Source organism: Macaca fascicularis, chromosome 11 (assembly GCF_037993035.2).
Source record: "Macaca fascicularis isolate 582-1 chromosome 11, T2T-MFA8v1.1".
NCBI classification, from domain to species: domain Eukaryota; kingdom Metazoa; phylum Chordata; class Mammalia; order Primates; family Cercopithecidae; genus Macaca; species Macaca fascicularis.
This window is the reverse complement of record NC_088385.1, coordinates 93,228,189-93,248,457: the sequence shown is the minus strand read 5'-3', so window position 1 is coordinate 93,248,457 and position 20,269 is coordinate 93,228,189. Positions and strand designations below refer to the sequence as shown.

The window sequence follows — 20,269 nt, the reverse complement described above, 5'->3', positions numbered from 1 at the left end:
AGTAAAAAGGTAATTGTGTGCTTTTCACATACGACCTTTACTTTCGGTGGTAAGTTCTTTTATGCCTGATTTGTTGAGAGTTTTTAGCATGAAAGGGTGTTGAATATTATCAAATGCTATCTTGGTAGCTATTGAGGTGATCATCTGATTTTAACTTTCCTTTTCTTTGTGTGATAAGGTTAATTGATTTTCTTACGTTGAACCATCCTTGTGTCCCAGATATAAAGCCCCCTTGGGCTCGGAATGTGATCCTTTTAATATGCACTTAAATTTAGCTTGCTAATATGTTGCTTAGGATTTTGGCATCCAATTCATCAGAAATGTGAATTGAAAGTTTGCATCTATTTCATCTGTATATTGAATTGAATTTTTGCATTCATTTAATCAGGTATACCGCCCTATATTTTTCTTTAAGTGTCTTTTTATAGCCCTGGTATCAGGCTGATGCTGGCTTCATAAAATCACTTAGGAAGTCTTCCCTCTTTTTCTATTTTTTGAAAGAGGTGAAGAATTATTGTTATTAATTTTTCTTTACATTTTTAGAATTAACTTGTGAAGCCATCTAGTCCCAGGCTTTTGTTGTTGTTGTTGTTGTTGGGAGACTTTTAATTAGAGATTAAGTCTCCTTATTTGTTATCCATCTGTTCGAGCTTCCTCATTCTTTCTGATTCCATTTTGGTAGGTTGTATGTTTCTAGGAATTCATCCATTCTTTGTTGTCCAACTTATTGGCACATAAATATTCATAATAGTTCCTTATGGTTATTTTAAAAATTTGTCAGCAGTTATAATACCTCATTTTTCATTTCTGACTTTATTTACTTGAGTCTTCTCTCTTTTTTCTTAGTTAAGGTAATGGTTTGTGAGTTTTGTCAACCTTTCTAAACTAGTGACTCTTAGTTTCAAGTTTTTTCTATTGTTTTTCTATTTTATTTTTTATTATGTCGTAATATTTATTATTTCCTTCTGCCAAATTTGGGCTTAGTATGTCCTTTTTAAGTTTCTTGACAAGTAATATTAGGCTGTTTATTTGAGATCTTTCTTTTTTTCTTAATGTAGATCTTTATCACTAAAAACTTCCTCCTGAGTACCACTTTACTGCATCCCATAAGATTTGGTATGTTATATTTTCATTATCACTTGTTTCAGATTTTTTTTTTCCTTTTTGATTTCTTATTTGACCCAGTGGTTGTTCAATAATGTGTTATTTAATTTCCATGTATATGAGTTTTACCATTTTCTTTCTGTTATTGATTTCTAGTTTCATTTTATTGTGGTTGGAATAGATACTTGAAATATTTTCAATCTTCTTAATTTTTTTAAGCCTTTCTTTGTGACTTAGCATTTGATCTATCATGGGGAATGTTCTATTGTGTGCTTGAGAAGAATGTGTATTCTGTTGCTGTTGGATTGAATGTTCTGTTTTACAAGATAAAAAAATGATACACATTTAAAGGAGAGAGTTTAAGACTTGAGTAAATAATTAAAATCCATGGATAGGAATTTACAGCTAATAAGCACATTGGTGTTCAATGGGCCATTTTATACATGAAAAAATTATGTGAAAATCTGACTGTCCCAAAATACAAATATTGTTAAGGTCTAGAATATCAAGGTTCTTTGCTCAACAAACTACTGATACTCATGAATAAGGTCCTGTGAATATATCTACAACTTAAGTGACTGGAAGTATTAAAAATGTAATGATGATGGAAAAAGAGAAACGATCATCATCATAATATCCTTAACCAAGTGCCTAATCTCCATTATTTTTCTTAGCTATAAAAATGCTCATATTCACAGTGGGAAATGGAATCTTTCTTTGTGTTTTCTTCTAGCTTGGAAAAAAAGGTATGATTTCAATTTGAGTGGCACTGTTCTATGAATAGGATATTTTCAAGAGTAAATGACTGTTCACTTGTATAATGGAAAAGTGAGAAGAGAATAGCTTGAGTAAATATAATTCATGCTAAAACTAATACCAAAATATCATTTTGAGAGAATAGACTTACTTCTATGGTTATATAGACAGAAGAAAATACAACTGTTTGTCCATGTCCTTGAATGTGTACTCCCAATGTAGATATAATTATTTTGAGTGCCTTACATTATGATTCTTGTACCATTTAGTTATTTTAAAAGTATATGTCAAAATCTCTATTCTATTAATTGTTTAAATGGGACCAATGAAGGGTTAATCATGAATGCATAGATAATGAAATGCCCATGACAATTTCTTGGAAGAAAACAACTATGTTCAAATTCTATTCTTAGCAGTGCACCAGGAAGGTGGCAATTAAAACACTGTTAATACCTTCAGAAATATGAACTCTTAGCCATTTTGTTTTGTTTCATTTTATAAATAAATCACGGAAGCAAAACACTTAACACCTAGGTGGAAATGTAATTTTACTTTCTGAAAACTAAGACGTTTAAAACAATTCTACTTGCTGCAAATTCCTTTGGTTGATTGTTTTTTCCATAATAATACGTTTAAGGAACTGAAATATGCCCACTGGTATAGAAGGTCATATGACTTTATTAAAAAGCTTTGACAAAATCCTAACCTGAGAATCTTAATGAAAAGTCAAGAATTGACTCATGCCCCCAGTGTTTTTTCTAACACAATATTGTATCTTAATATCAGGTCCACAGAAGATAAAACAGAATATTTTTGGCATTGGTTTTTCATGTTTATTTCATGAGTTGCATAATTTTAGGTTTGTTGCATATTGAGTACATATATTATCAATAAGAATATTTTTAAAAACCTATAAGAAGAGTAGTATAGTATATAATATATATTTGTATAGTATATAGTATAGCATATATTAGTATAATATATATTATATGTAATATATATAATACTATATAGTTATTTGAGAAGAGTATAATATATAATATATACTATACTAATATATAATACTAATATATGTTAATATATAATATATAATACAATAATTATATTATATATTATACAAATTTAATATATACTATTATACATTTAAGAAGAATATATATAATATATACTATACTAATATTTGTAGAGTACATATTATATATACTAACATTAGTATATATACTAAACTAATATTTAAGAATACAATATATAATATATACTATACTAATAGTAAATGAATATTAGTATACTTTGCTAATAATACTATACTACTATATACTAGTAGTATATATTACATATTATACTTTTCTTAAACCTACAATTTATAGATTTGTCATACTGTTTGGAAGTTAATTGGTAAACTCCTCCATTTAAATCTTGTTTACCCTTCTATTGTCAATTTGTAGTGCTATTCAGTAAAGATGCTTTTAACTTTATAAAGTTAGGAACAGGTGACTTATCCTTTCAAGGAAGTATCATCACAATTTTTATTTCTTCTTGACTTTTATTCTGAGCCTTAAATACGCTAAATGAACACTTTGAGGCTTCTCTCATTGTTGTTCTCTCACTTGCACAGAATTTCACATGAATTGCTATTATATTTAGCTGAAATAGTATCTTTACATTCTCCATCCCTCTTTAACTACTTAGTTCCTATTTCAGTAATGAGTCAGCTTAGGTATTAGGTATAGGCTTTTCTGAAAGACTTCTCTGAACTACAGAGCCATACTCAAACTCCCCTACTTTTAACTGTAGCAACTTTAAATTTTTCTCCAACATAAAAAAATTAATCTATAGAAAATGCCAGTTTATATGCAGTTTATATGTCTATTTTCTGCAAAAGATTGTATGTTCAATAAAGAGTATAATTAGAGCTTGGCACATAGTAGATGCTTTTAAACTTCTGTTAAAAATGAATAAAATGAACACATTTATATATCTTGAATATCTTGAATCTCACTGTAGCAATTTTGACTCATTACATTTCATTGTATTTCTTTGACTGAAAAAGTCATAGGATCTTATCAATACATTAAACATTTAAAAAGTTAAATTTAAGGTAAATGTGGCACATTGAACACTTACATCTACTTTCCATCCTTGAACTCCAATAAAATGACCCTGGAGAGTATTTTGTTTTTATTTCAAGACACAAACTGTCAAAATGGGTAGTTGGAGGTCAAGAACAATGCAACAACATTTTGCTAGCTGGGAAGTTTCTGGACTAGAGGTAAACAATAAATGTTTGAAAAAAAGTAAACCTTAAGCCGTCAGTAAGGAAAGATAAGAAATAGTATCATTGATCCCATGCTATGGAATTCCTCAAAGTCTCAGGAACTTGCAGCAAAGATATCTTTTGTGCAGGTTATAAAAGGTGGAGTAGGGTAGAGAAAACAAACAAACAGATTCACTGAAAACCAAGAACTCCTGTCAGTTCTCTGCATATTCAATTTTTTTTGTAGGTGGAATTTCCTTCTTGGTAAAAATATAATTTTGTATCTTTAAATATATTAATCAGGGTTTTAGTCAGTTTTGAAATTTTATTTTCTTTTTATCTCAATTTTCTCCAATTTGTTTCCACTTAAACAAATTTGATTTATATAATTTCAATTCCACTACAGTAGATGTCATGTTCTTGGTTTGCATTAACAAGCAAACTCATAAATCACAAGTTTTCAAACACCACCAGGTTTACCCAGCTTTGTACCCAGAAAGTGTACAAACCAAACAATAGTTAGCAGGGTGGTGACTAGACTGAAGCAAGTGAGGCACTCACTTTGAGTGAAAGTTTGAGTATGCATCAATCAACTCAGCAATCCAAATAAATAATATTTTAATATAACACAATGAAAATAAAAAATTAAAAAATCCAAAAGTAACAAAAGAAATTTTAAAACAAACACGAGATAAATGTTACTAATTTTTCCTTTTGCCTCAGCTCCAATATGGCTTATCACAGGACTATAATATAGTGCTGGGGGATAAATGAGGGCAATTCCTGGGAAATAAAATAAAAAGACAGATAAATGAAAAATAGGATAATAAGATAAATGGTAAAAGCATATTTTACAGTTTTTTTTTTTTTTGCATTCGTGCTTACATGTCTATTATCTTGAGCACATACATAATTATAAAGATATGGTTCTAGTCATTTTAGCAAAAAGTTTTAGAAAGGGTGGATGAGCCATCTGACCAGAGTTCTGCTATTTCAAGCAGTCATATAAAAGGCTTCCTGACTTCAAAATACAAATTGCCAATTGTCTGAATCATCTTTCTTAACTAGCTTAGTGCCTTATTTTTGTTATTGTTTAAAGAGTGGAGTAAGGCTCCTTTAAAGTGACTTTTGTTAGTTAAAATATTTTGCCTTTAGTTATTTATTAACTGCTTTCATTTCTGATTGTTCGCATTTTTTTTTTGGATGAAATAGAAAATGGTACAATGCACACTTTGACAAATGTAAAAGCTCAAGTGGTTTTCTTGATTTTATAAGTGATTAGATACATTTGTTTTACAAACACAAAATTTCCCTTTTGTGACATAAAATATGATCCACATGTATTTAGAAGCTAAACTAGTTATTTACTCTTCAATAATTTCATCTACCTTTTCTGGAATAAAAATGTTACCATTTTATTAAAAAGCTTAGTAGATTTAAGTGCTTATAATCCTTTATTTCACTTTGTAATTCATTTTTTTTCTTTTTTCACCTTTACTGAGGTATAATCGATAAATAAAACTGTACACATTAATGGTGTACACTGTGATGTTCTGAAATAGGTATACATTGTGAAATGAACAACACAATCAAGCTAATTAACATATAAATCACCTTACATAATACCGTGTGTGTGTGTGTGTGTGTGTGTGCGCGTGATGAGAACACTGCAGATCTACCCTCTTAGCAAATTGTAAGTGTACACTACATTATTAACTACAATCACCAAGCTGTACATTAGGTCTCATATTTTTTTCTTCAGTTGAGTGATGGGGTAAAAAATACAACAAATATTTGTTGATTGCTTAATATAAAATATATTTATTTTATCTCACGTAATCCTCCAACAATATTATGTAAAATAAAATATTATTCTTATGCTAAATAATAGGCAAGTTCAGCTCAATAATATAATTTGCTCATGGTTACACAGTTAGCAGAGTCAAGATGGTCTTTCTAACTTCAAAGCCCATGCAATCAATATTAACCACGCCATTTTGACATGGAGAATGTAACAGTAATAAAATAAAAATGACTGTATAGGGAGCCCTGTGTCAAGCATTATTACTATTTTTTTCTTTTTGGAGACAGGGTCTCCATCTGTTGCCCAGGCAAGAGTGCAGTGGCATGGTCACTGCTCTTTGTAGCCTCGACCTCCTGGGGTCAAGTGATCCTCCCTCTTCAGCCTCTCGGGTAGCTGAGACAGGCTGCACCAGCAGACCAGGCTAATTTTTGTATTTTTTGTAGAGATAGGGCTTTGCCATGTTGCCCAGGCTGGTCTCGAACTCCTGGACTTAAGCAATCCACCTGCCTCAGACTCCCAAAGTGCAGAGATTACAGGGGTGAGCCACTGTGCCCAGCCTCAGGCACTATTTTTATTGTTTTAATGCTACATCCCTTTTACCCACCTTACGGATAATAAGCTATAGAGATCTTTGGATTTGCTCATGCACAGAACAAAGTAGTCAAGTCATAATTGAACTGTAATCCTTTTTTATTGCAAAATTAGAAATGTGCCAATATAATATTGTATACTTGTTTGTGAATTGGGGTAAGGTTTTGTTTTGTTTTTCACTCTACATAGTGTAGCTCTACTAAGTTCTAAATAAATTATTAATTTTTTGGTATGCTGCTGGAATATACAATGATTAATGAGAACTTAATGTGGAAAAATCTGGAAAAGTATCAATACATGTTTACATGGAGGACAAAACTTTTTATAATCTTCAGTATTAGTAATTACTGTGAATTAAATTATATCAAGAGACAATCCAATCTAAAAAAAAAGGTCTGTACTTTAATGTCTACTTACTGCAAATAACATGCATAGGATTGATCTAGTGGCTTCAAATTGTTGTTCATCCCTGTGTGAAGCATAGGTGAACAATGCAACATTTATATTAAACACGGTGAAACCCCGTCTCTACTAAAAAAAAAAATACAAAAAAACTAGCCGGGCGTGGTGGCGGCGCCTGTAGTCCCAGCTACTCGGGAGGCTGAGGCAGGAGAATGGCGGGAACCCGGGAGGCGGAGCTTGCAATGAGCCGAGATCCGGCCACTGCACTCCAGCCTGGGCGACAGAGCGAGACTCCGTCTCAAAAAAAAAAAAAAAAAAAAAAAAAAAAATTGACCGCTTCTGAACATCTAACATAGGTCAAAAAATTGACATTTATTTTATAGCAAGTAACAGAATAGCTGAAATAATTTGTAAATGCTCATCTAAAACTGAACATGTCATTTTAACATTGCAAGGCTCAATAATAATTGTTAGGAAGTAGTCATTTGGGAAAATCAAACAATTGTCATTAGATTTCTAAGACTGCTATCCAAGTACTTCTATTAAGCCACATCTCTTGAGAATGATACAAACCAAATAAACATTCCAACATAAATCTGGGGCAGAGAGCGAATGCTTCTGGAAAAGAAATATTGATTGTTTTTCTAATTTGCTTTGCACAAGCAGAAGAAAAAAAAAAAAACCTCTTATTTCTCTGCAGATTAATTGTCAAAGCATCTATATCCTCATTGCTTTACCTGCTAATACAAAATTACAATATTCTAAATGGTACAATTACCAATTACTGTTATATTTTCCCTCTAGAATTTACACTTTAAAAAGTGGCACATAAGAAATACGCTCTAATTACTCCTGGATTTAAATCACATGTTTAGCAATAAAATCTACTATTAAATTCATTAAAAGCAATAATAAATATATCAAAATCAAACAAAATTAAATAAAATTAATGTACAATATATTTAATCAATAAGTAACCAAAATGCACAAAAATAATTAAAAGAATATGAGATTATGGAAGTTATACACACAAAACATGAAATAAAACCAAGCTCATTTGTGGTCCCTAATACAACATAATACGTATTTGCTTTTTATGAGGATGCATTAAACAGTGCTATCTACCACTCTTTTGCCACCCATGAGAATCTGCCTAAATTTGTAAAATGGATAACTAAAACAAAAGTGCAATATATAACCATAGAAGAAAAAACTGCTATTGTTTTTAACTATGGAGATTTTACTTACTAGTTAAGATAAATTAGTTTGTGACGGTATACTTAATTAACATTGCTGAATTTAATTAAAAATAAAGAAATTCTGCTTCTGGTAATCAATTTAAAGAAAATAAAACAACTAATTGAAGCTTCATTTTTACTTCCAGTTTTCTTTTGATTTGTAATGGCTTATATAAGAATACATAGTCCGCCTGTAATCCCAGCAGTTTGGGAGGCCGAGGCGGGCGGATCACAAGGTCAGGAGATCGAGACCATCCTGCCTAACACCGTGAAACCCCGTCTCTACTAAAAAAAATACAAAAAAAAAAAAACTAGCCAGGCGTGGTGGCGGGCGCCTGTAGTCCCAGCTACTCGGGAGGCTGAGGCAGGAGAATGGCGTGAACCCGGGGGGCGGAGCTTGCAGTGAGCCGAGATCGCACCACTGCACTCCAGCCTGGGGCACAGAGCAAGACTCCGTCTCAAAACAAACAAACAAACAAACAAACAAACAAAAAAGAATACATAGTCCATATTAAAATACAGTATTTTGTCATCTGATTTCACCATTTTATAAACTTGAATAATTCATGGGAATAGAAGAATATTGCCTCATTTAGGCTAGTGGCAAAGATTTAGTAGCTTTAGAGAGTTCTTGATTTTAAATATCAAATTACTATGAGAGGAATTGTTGGAAGCATCAACAATTTTATTGGAAAATGTTTCAATGAGAAGGTATGAAGCATAAATCTATAATGCTATTTTAAAACAATTTGTATTAGTAAATATACAAAAATAAGATATATTTTATATTTATTCTATTTTTGTATATGTGTGTATTTACTACGGTAGTTATGTTATTTTACTACTCCGAATTTCCGTTAAGTAATTATTTGAAACAGAACACCTATGAGATTTGGATATTGTATTTTCCTTAAATTATATAACTGTATTATCATCTTTTTACATACTTAGTGTTTTTCTTTGCCTTCTGCATATTGAAAAATATCTTATTTTACGATCCTAAATAACTATTGTGGTTCTTTTCATATTACCACCCCTTTAAAATAGGGATATTAAATTATTTTAGGAAAGAAAGATGAAATATATTAAAACTTTACCATATTAACCACTGATACAGAAAGCAAGTTGAATATTAAAATATGGGTGATTATAATAATTTACTCTGATTTCTTGTAACTTTAGAGAGATTCATGTGATATTAAATGAACACTAAATTTGTATAGAAAACTTGAATAATATATGTATTTATTTAGATTTGCAATGAGAAATATAAAAATTATATATATATAATTTTTGCCAGCAGCAGTATATCACTAAAGAGCATTATATAGTTAACATTAAAAAAAAAATCTTGCAAGAGAGTATTCTGTGGGCTTTGTGAAATCTTTCAAATTCCTCTAAACTTACATTCTCTATCAAACTTCATGTGTTGCAGAGTTTTACAATAGGATTTTAAACACGGATTGAAAGCCAATAAAAATAAGCAATGCTTGTGATGAGTTTATAAACATCTTAATAATTATTTGAATAATGAATAAAATATAAAATTAACTCCTCCCCATTTCCTGCAATAAACTTGACAATGTATACAGAAACTGAAGCGAGTATTACTATAAATTTAAAACTGATATTTTCACAATCCAAATCTAAAGTACCTTGTCTCATGCTAGTATAATTTTGCAATCTAAAAATGTATGCTTTATGACTCATATATGAACACATTATTGGACTTGTAAAAATGCTAGAAGGTAATATTTAGGGAAAATAGTTTGTGTTATCAAGTCAAAGCAACTAAATTGGCCTTCCCATTGACCATTTTCAATGAATTAAGAACAATGACAGCTCTACCAGCAGATGCCTTAAATTAAAAAAAATTAAGAAATCTCTATTTTTTTCGAAACAATAAATTAATATAATATTGGCTTCATTCTTTTAGAAAAATAAGGAAAGAAACAAAGCTGTTAAGATTATAAGTCTAAAAAAGTAATAGTAACCAAAGTTAGTTCAATAGCTAAACCAATGGTTTAGAATGAAACATGTAAGCAGCTCTCTGATTTTTAAAAAAGTGAAACTTGATGACATTTTTAAAAAAGAACATAGTGGTATTTGAATAAATATATTTTCTAATGGCCATTTTCAGCATTTTAAAAGCATTCAGCTTGTATTGTTTTCAATGGCATGTCTTAGTTTTCTCATTAGCTCTTAAAATTAAAACAATAAATAAATCTCAAACTATCAAAACACTTCTTGAAACTCAGTAGAAATCAACTGAAAAGTTTTGTTTACTCTGGAAAATAAAAGAGGTTTCTTATATCTTCATCCATGTGTAAATGATCTATTTTATGTCATAACATATCTCAAATTAAATCAAAATAAAGAGAGAGAAATACAAGGATGTGAATGCTACACTTTAGCAGACATGTTAAATCAAAATATTTGCTAATGTAACTGAAGTGGTCTTTTATCTAAAGAATTCTCATATCATGTCTTTTTTCTCTTGTCAAATTTTTAAAATAATTTTTCACACGTAGATTTTAAAGAATGTTGGGTAATAAATTTGAAAGTTTGAAAAATTGATACGTTAACATCTTTAATTTTAAAAAAGTATAGTGACTTTAAAAATGTATAAAGATAGTTTTAAGATTTATCTAGTTTTTTCTATCTATTAAAATATTTCCATACATCTTTAAAATATGAAATTAGAAGCTTTTTAAGGGTACTTTTTTATTTTTTCCTAGCTTAATTGTTTAGGATCAAGAATGGAATTAAATAGTACAAATTATATAGTTGGTAGATTTTGATCCATTAAGAAAAATGATGTGGTAACAATTAGAGCTGGATAAAAAAGTAAGTTGCTACTTTATGATGTCACTTAGTTTTGCATTTTCAGAAAGAAAAGGCTTTGTCACCACTCGAGGTTATTAGTAAGGGATTCATGCCTAGGGTTTAATGACAGATAAGACATAACCCAATTTTAAAACCCTGTGGGTTTTCTTGAGAGGCTATAGAAAACCATGATTTTTGGAATTATGCAGATCATAATGTAAATCCCAACCCCGCCACTGACCAGCAGTGAGACTTTGACCATGCTACTTAACCTATTGAAGTCTCATTTTCTATCTGTAAATTTGGGATAAAAGTGATTTTCTATAGTACATTTATGATGGTGAAATGAGATGCTGTTTGAAAAGCATTTGGCACAATGTTTGGTACATGGCAAATTCTCAATAAATTTTAATTCTCATTATTATTATCATTACTACTATTACTATTTTTACCATGAAAATTATTTTCTTAATAAACTAATAATATTAAAAGAAAATGCCCCTCTTTGGTAATCTAGATCACCTTTATGCAGAACATCTTTTTATATAGTTTCACTCAAGGAGCTGAAAGAAAGATAACAACTTCCCTACTGGGAATTACAATCAAAAGATTAAATTATTTCATCATTCCTTTGGGCTACTGGCTGTTGGGTTTAAACATACAAACCTTTGTAAAAGATGAATTAAGCCATTATCAGATATCGATATTTTTTTTTCCTCAGGATTATCAGATTAGTTTCCTTCACCAAACTGAGAGTGAAAAAAGAAATACAAGAGAAGTGGATTTAGAGGTAGATGTGATGAAGAAGATCTTGTAGTATCAGGAAGTATGGGCTGGGTCAGAGGCTCCCAAGGCAGAACTGCAGATACCAGTCTGTCCTTCCTTGAAGTTTACAGTATTCCAAAGGAAAAACAATAAGAACCAAGGAACAGTTTCTCTGTAAAATTGAATTCACTCAGTACATCATGAATTTATTTTCTTACTAATTTATGACAATTAAAATTTCATTTCTTCTTTTCAAATTATAGTGAATTTTTTAAAAAATTTATCATTTATTGAATCCTAAAACATTGGGCACTTTGGGAGAGGTAATAATGCAGCCTGTTTCAACTTTCAGATACTTGATGTGAAAAGAGGGAAATGCAAGATGCTAATACAATGTTTCCTAGGTAACTTGAAAAGAAACTTTTCATTTTTCATGAAGCCAGCATTCATTCATTCCTCACTTAAAAAAAAAAATAACTAACATTTTACGTGTTAGGAATTCAGCAGAAAATGAGACAACATCCCTACTGTCATTCCACTTGCTTTTTAATGGAAGAGAGAAATGCAAACAAGCATTACTGTTCTTGACAAAAATAAATGCTAAGTGATATAAAACCAGGATATGAGTGATTGCGTAGATCATTTTATACAGGAGTCAATAAATGCACCAATAAATATAGTAAGGTATTTAAACTTAGATCTGAATTACCTGAAGGAATTATTCACTGCCTCTTTGATGGACTACGTGGAAATGGGATGGGTTGCTGGGGTGACATGAGAGAGATTTCTTATGCATGTATGTGGGATATCAATACATCTAAAGAAGCAGTCTGGGATCACATCATGAAGAGCCTTATATTTCATGCTAAATGTGTTAAATCTTTAGAGTTTTATCCTAAAAGCAATGGGAAGAGATTATGAAATTATGTATGATTTGGTGTATAGAGGAAATAGGAAGTCATCTAGGAGCCTCTTGTAATAAGTTATTCCGTCATAGACATGATTATGGGCTTCACTAGGAGTAGAAAGGAGTAAGTAGTTACCTGTGGTTTGTCAGAAAACGTGTTCTCACAGGAAATGTTTTACCTGAGTCTTGTAGGAGGGTAGTTAGGTGTTTGTCACATCTTGAGAAATAGAGCTTGGGTGATAGACGTTGAAATCCCTGGCAAAATAAGAAGAGTGGGAAAAAGCATAGACTTTAAAAACATGTCTTGATCACTAACACTTAATGACTGAGGTATAAGACCATATAGGTAAAAGTCAGAGATAAAACTGGAAGGCTCACCTTTTGAAAGTGATAAAGAACAGCAGCCTAAAAACCATTAATAACAAACCTGGGATGATCCTAAATAATTAAACAGTGAAAGTTTATGCCACTTAAAGATGTGCCATTAGGATGGTTGGGTGAATACTGAGAGGGGATGTATTTTACTTTACATATAATATAATAAATACAATATAATATAATATAAAACAACATCATACAACATAGTATAATACAGTCAGGACTTTTTTGTTGGTGACTTAGATCTGGAAGCCAACTATACAGTAAGTTTAGGGTACAAAAAATATTCACCCTACAAAAAAAGACATAATATTTTAAGGAAAAGCCATATACTTTATTTATGTGGTCTAGAATTGGGCTCAATATGAGGAAGGCTGTTCCAATTCCAACAATTGTTGTGAAGAGTGAAGTGGGCTGACAGGTGCCAGCACCAGCACTTCCAGAGGGCTGGCTTGCATTTTAGACATTGCCAGACATCAGGGAGCAGTGATGTGTCACCCAGCTCCATGATGGCTGCTCCTTCAGGCATAGACAGTACTGCTTAGTATTAATGTTTCAGTTCTGTGAGGAGTGTTGGAAAGAAATTTCAGGCTCAAAAGAAAGAGTAACATTCATCTGGTTCTTTCAGGTGTGAATTCAAACTGAATATGAAAAATGACAAAAAAACTTCATAAAATAGATTACATATTTTATATTACCCAAAGAAAATTAAACCAAATAAATCTCTCCTCACAGGACCAATTTCTACTTTATAATTTGTTTATGTACTTCTAGCTTCTTTTTCCTTTGATTTATCTGAGAGGTTTTCATCAAAATTATTTTCCATGAAAATTTAAGATGAGGCCTTATTTTGCCTTAAGTTAAATTTGTTGCTTTATTTCTAAAAGCTGAATTATTTTAACACAAGATAAACATGGAGAAAGAAAAGGATAACTATGAGATTTCTCATTGCAAAAACTCAGTTAAAATATCATATTTAAAAAATAACTTGAGTTTGCCATCTAGTAGCATTTCTTTGAAAATCCTTCTGCTAAAGGCATGTTAGACCATAGAACCTCAAATATAATGTCTCTTATATGCATTAAATTTTCCTTAAATATCTTATTAATTCACTTTTTTACAAAGTGGTTTATTCCAGTGTTACTCATTAGAAAACCTTCTATATTTTTAGCCAAAGTTGCTTCATACTCCACACTCAAACTTCTCAGACTAAATATCCTAACTTCTCAAAAGAGTAGAGGTTTGCTTTGTTATCTACATACAGTATGCCCAAAGTCAGAACTACCATCCCAATCACACATCCTTCCCATTCTCAATCTCACATTCAAAAGAACACACACTACTTCTTTAAACCTGTGTATTTTTATATTTTTTCTGACATGTTTAAATGTCTCAATAATGTGTTAATATTGTTGAATCTAATTTATTTACCAGTTTTTAGAGAATACCTGCCTTTCTCTTACCAGAAATTTATACACATCCCAGACATGTATATCCCTATTTTTAATCCAAACCTGCATTTCTTATTTCTTCAACTAATGTTATTATTTTTTGGCTTTCCTCTTTAAAATTATATCTCCTATCTTCCTTCACCTCTCTCTTCCCTTCTAACACACAACCTCTGCCATCTGTAGTAACGTTTTTGCTCTTTTTTTGTTAATAATATTCAGGTATTCTTCTGAAACTATACATCTTTTGTGAATAGATTGACTATAAAAGTTGAAAGTATGTAATATTAGCCTTATGTAAATTTGTTCAAATAGAACCAATTACTATTTTATTTTTCTTCTTGTATACTTATGTTTTTCTAAACCAACCTTCCTTCCTTCCTTCCTTCCTTCCTTCCTTCCTTCCTTCCTTCCTTCCTTCCTTCCTTCCTTCCTTCCTTCCTTCCTCTTGCCCTTTCTTTTTTCTGTCCTTTCTTCTTTCCTTGATTCCTTTTTGAATTTGCTTTAAACATTGCACTAATTTTTAAATCTTTCAGTTAAAACTTTTTGCTTCATTTCATTAATTTTTTGACTTAGGGCTTCTCACTTTTTATAATATAATTTCAATGTTTATTTTAGATTCGGTGGTATGTAGGCAGGCTTGTTACATGGGTAAATTGTGTGATGTTGAGGTTTTTGGTGTGATTGATTCCATCACCCAAGTAGTGAGCATAGTACCCAATAGTTAGTTTCCCATCCTTCCCCGCTTTCTTCATCCCTCCCCACCAATAGTCCCCAGTGTCTCTTGTTGCCATCTTTAATTCCATTGGTACTCAATGTTTATCTTTCACTTATAATGTGAGTTTTTTGTTGTTGTTTTGTACCTGCATTAATTAACTTAGGATAATGGCCTTCAGCTGCATCTATGTTGCTACGAAGAACATGATCTCATTCTTTATTATGGTTGCGTAGTATCCCATAGTGTACGTGTACCACATTTTCTTTATCCAGTTCACCATTGATGGACACCTAGATTGATTCCATGCCTTTGCTATTGTGAAGAGTGCTGTGATGAACATATGAGTGCATGTTTCCTTTTAGTAAAACGATTTATTTTCTTTTGGATATATACCCAGTAATTGGATTGCTGTGCTGAATGGTAGTTCTGTTTTACGATCTTTGAGAAATCTTTAAACTGCTTTCCATAGTGACTAAATTAATTTACATCCCCACCAACAGTGTATAAGCATTCCCTTTTATCTGCAGCCTTACCAGCATTGCTGTTTTTTTGACATTTTGGTAATAGCCATTCTGACTGGTGAAATGGTGTCTCTCATTGTGGTATTCATTTGCATTTCTGTGATGATTAGTGATGTGGATCATTTTTCCATATGTTTTTTGGCTGCTTGTATTTATTCTTTTGAAAAATTTCCATTCATGTCTGTCAGCCACCTTTTAATGGAATTAATTGCTTTCTGCTTGTTGAATTGTTTAACTTACTCAGAGACCTGGATATTAGACCTTTGTTGGATGCATAATTTGCAAATATTTTCTCTCATTCTTTACATTATTTATATATAGTATAAACTATATACTCTGTTAATAGTTTCTTTTGCTGTGCAGTCTCTTTAGTTTAATGAGGTACCACTTGTCAATTTTTGTTCTTGCTACATTGCTTTTGAGGATTTTATCACAAATTATTTCCCAAGGCTGATGTCCAAAATGTTGTTTCCTAGGTTTGTTGTTGTTGTCATTGTTGTTGCTGTTGTTGTTGTTCTTGTTGTTTTTTGAGACGAGTCTTGCTCTGTTGCCTAGGCTCATGCTGTTTTTGATACTGAGGCATTATAGTATAGTTTGAAGTAGTATAATATGAGTCCTCTAGCCTTGTTCTGTTTTTTGTTTTTATTTTTTTTTAAGGTTTGCTTGGCTATTCAGACTTGTTTTTTTTCAGTTCTATATGAATTTTAGAATAACTTTTTCTAATTCTGTGAAAAATGACATTGGCAGTTTGATGGGAATAGTGTTGTATCTGTAGATTCTTTTGGGCAGTATGGCCATTTTAACAATACTGATTCTTCCAATTTATGAGCATGGAATGTTTTTCCATTTGTTTGAGTGATCTCTGATTTCTTTCAGCAGTGTTTTGTAGTACTCCATGTAGAGATCTTTCACCTCCTTAGTTAAATGTATTCTTAGGTATTTTAATGTTGGGGGTTGTTGTAAATTGGATTGTGTTCCAATCCAATTGTGTTGTAAATTGGTTTGGCTTTCAACTTGAATGTTATTGGTGAAATGCTATTGGCAGCAGTGCTACTGATTTTTGCCAGAAATGCTACTGATTGTTGGCAGAAATGCTACTGATTATTGGCAGAAATGCTACTGATTTTTGTACATTGACTTTGTATCCTAAAACTTTACTGAAGTCCTTCATCAGTTCTAAAAGTCTTGTGATAGAGTAATTAGTGTTTTCTAGGTATAGAATCACATTGTCAGCAGAGAGAGATAGTTTGACTTCTTCTTTTCCTATTTGGATGACTTTTACTTTTTTCTCTTGCCTGATTGCCTGGGCTAGGACTTCCAGTGGTATGTTGAATAGGAGAGTTCAGAGTGAGCATATTTGCTTTTTCCAGTTCACTGTGTTGGCTAGGATGGTCTCAATTTCTTGACCTCATGATCCGCCCGCCTGGGCCTCCCAAAATGCTGGGATTACAGGCATGAGCCACTGCGCTCAGCCTCTCTCTTACCCTTCTCTCTCCTCCATCTCTCTATTTTTATCAAATCAATTATATGATATTAAAGCATCCTACAAACTTAATTACATGTGCTAAGCTTTTAAATAACCTCTATTAGAAGATGGAGAGTGAATAGTGCCAAAAGATGAAAAACAACATTTGAGAAAGTTGACAGGGAATTTATTGTGTTCCTGAAATAATAAATATAGGAAACACTTATCCATTTCCATTGATACAGAACGAAATGACACAAACCTAAATTAGAGCAAATATATTTCAGTTTAATTCATTGAAGCAGAAGTAATTCATTTAGTTACTTCAATGGGAATTAATTCCAACTACTACTTAGGTCCCTACAGTTTCAGCAATGATTTAAAATTGTTTCACATTTGTGCATCTCATTTCATGATACTAGTTCTCTTTCCATAGACATTGTAGATCATTTGGAATTTTTTTTTTTAGATATTCATAAGTTTTTCCTATTTAATTCTAATATTTGTCACCAGCCAAACAATTATTTCTAAATATCTTGGTATTTAGACCTTAGGTATTTTATCATATTCGCTCCTTTGCTATGATATAATTTAGTTAATCTAGTCACAGACAAACATCTGGTGTTTTTTTTGTTTGTTTGTTTTTGTTTTGTTTGTCTTTTTTTTTGACAGAGTATTGCTCTGTCACCCAGGCTGGAATGCAGTGTCGCTATATCGGCTCACTGCAAGCTCCACCTCCCAGGTTCATGCCATTCTCCTGCCTCACTCTCCCGAGTAGCTGGGACTACAGGTGCCCACCATCACGCCCGGCTAATTTTTTTTTTTTTGGTACTTTTTAGTAGAGACAGGGTTTCACCGTGTTAGCCAGGATGGTCTCGATCTCCTGACTTCATGATCCGCCCGCCTCGACCTCCCAAAGTGCTGGGATTACTGGTGCGAGGCACTGCGCCTGGCCAGACATCTGTTTTCTACTGATTTCATATTTGTTCATTTGTTTTTATGAGTTCGTGAGAGAGTCATTAAAATTCTTCTCCTGGTTTTTCTCACTTGTAAGAATGTGTTTTGTTCTGCTTTTAGTTAACTACCTTATAGGTCTTTGCTGATTTCTGTTAATCAATAGCTATCTGTGGTTTTAATGGATCCATAGACTTCACTGACCAACTGACTTTGACACAATTTTTTAGTAAGCAGCATATGAGTTACTTACCGCTAAATATGTTGATTTCATGATTTTGAAAAGAAGATAGTAAAATTTTAATACAAGTTAAATTTGTCTCTGCAAAAATTGTTTCTCCATATCTCTTACCTGAATTATGAGTTTTCATTTTAAGACTGAACAAATTAGTTGCATCATCTGTGAGTACCCTCAATGTTTTCACACACATTACTTAAAAGTGCCCTGATAAAAATTATGGCTTATTTGGAATTTGATTTTATTGTATTTTAAACTTCTGTGATTACATAAATACTGTTTTTGTATGTGTGTGTAATAAACATGGAAATATCCAAATTCATGTTTTCGCTAACTGTTGATTATCATAGACATTAGCCACCTCTGTAACACGATTAAATCATGCAGTGTTGGCTAATATAGAGTTCCATTTCATGCACACTAAAATTTCACATATCAAAAAACTGGAGGAGATTTTTGTTATCTAAGAATAAAAGCCTTTTGATATATTAAAGACCTTGAATATTGTGCTTGGGGCTCACTTCTTCCAAAGGCCATAAATTAACTTTAAGCTTGCTACTGCAAGGCACTCAGCCCACTCATCTCTTCCCCACAATGACAGTTGATGGGCCAATGCAGACTCAGTAGTCACAACCTTAGAAATGCTATATAATGACTTCTGATCATTTCAGCAAAAATTAAAGGTTTGTTTTTCTCTGACACAAAGAGGAGTTAACCCTGTGTGCATTAAAATACTAAAAATATAAATTATTATTAACATTGTATATATATATAGGTTTTCATAAGAATGTGCTTGTATTATATGCTAGGCATTATGCTACATATTTGTTTCATCTTACACGATTCAACCTGAACAACACTGCGAGAACATTCATTATTAAAACTGTTTTGTAAGAGTGAAGCTGGCTAAGGAAGGTTAAGCAACTTGCCCAAGGTCATCACTTAGCAAGTGGCAGAATGAGAATTTGAATGTGATCTGTCTGAGTACATCACAGCTCTGCCTTATATGCACTATATGTGTGAGAAAACTAAAGTGAACAAGCAGGTGTGCTAACAACAAAGAATGATAGCTATTATGCTCGCATTTGCTCTTCACACTTTCCAGATTTGGGGTAGAGTATAATGCTGCTTCTAAATAGAATTGCCTCCTGTTTCTTTTAACTACATTTTAAAGGACCGTCAGGTTTTGCTGGACCATTTATTTTGATGTTGCATGTTTTAGGCAAAGAAGAAGAGGCTTGTGGAGTGCAAAGGAAAGAGTAGGTAAGCACTAATAAAATACCCTGAGAAGCAAGGCTGGCTACGTTATTTTGAGAGTCCAGTATAAAATGAAAATATGGGACACATTGTTCAAAAAGCAAAATGACAAAACAAAACTCACTTTTTTTTTTTTCTTCTGTGGTCTTTCTTGAATTGCTGTGGTGTTTTTTATTTCCTATTTAATATTGAGACGCCTCAATCATGGGGCCTTATAGGTGCCTTGGGCAAAGCCCCATGACTTCGTCCCTGTAATATATATGCATACCCTAACTCTCCTAATACCTGTGTCCAGGCCCTTGCTGGAGTGGAGAGTGCCAGTGATATCTTTGCAGGAGTGGGGCATTGCCAACCAAGAACCCAAGCTGGGGAAGTGGGGAGATGGTGAAGGTCAGAAGGAGGCAGGACAATCTCTGAGCAAAGACTCTAAGCCCCAGCTCATGATCCATGTCCCATCGAACCTTCTAAAACACATACAAATATAAAATTAGTAATAATTTTAAGACAACATTCACAGAGTTTTATTAAACCCTAAACACAGGGATTCTGTCTGAGTGCAGAACCCTTTGGAACTCCAGTGATGCTATACCCATGAAGCCAGGTCTGTTTGTAGGACTTATTCCTTGGAACAGGCTTGATCTTA

The 20,269-nt window shown here is 32.2% G+C and overlaps 1 protein-coding gene and 1 long non-coding RNA gene across 6 annotated transcripts in view; one reads left to right on the top strand and one right to left on the bottom strand.

Annotated features, from left to right (window-relative positions):
* MGAT4C (MGAT4 family member C) overlaps window positions 1-20,269 on the top strand; it is a 914,262-nt gene that overhangs the window by 538,780 nt on the left and 355,213 nt on the right. The window lies entirely within an intron of this gene.
* The window catches only part of LOC135966294 (uncharacterized), a 54,114-nt gene continuing 46,670 nt past the window's right edge, over window positions 12,826-20,269 (bottom strand). Inside the window, exon 3 of the long non-coding RNA XR_010579520.1 lies at window positions 12,826-12,902. This is a non-coding gene — a long non-coding RNA (uncharacterized lncRNA). The remainder of the gene's footprint in view (window positions 12,903-20,269) is intronic.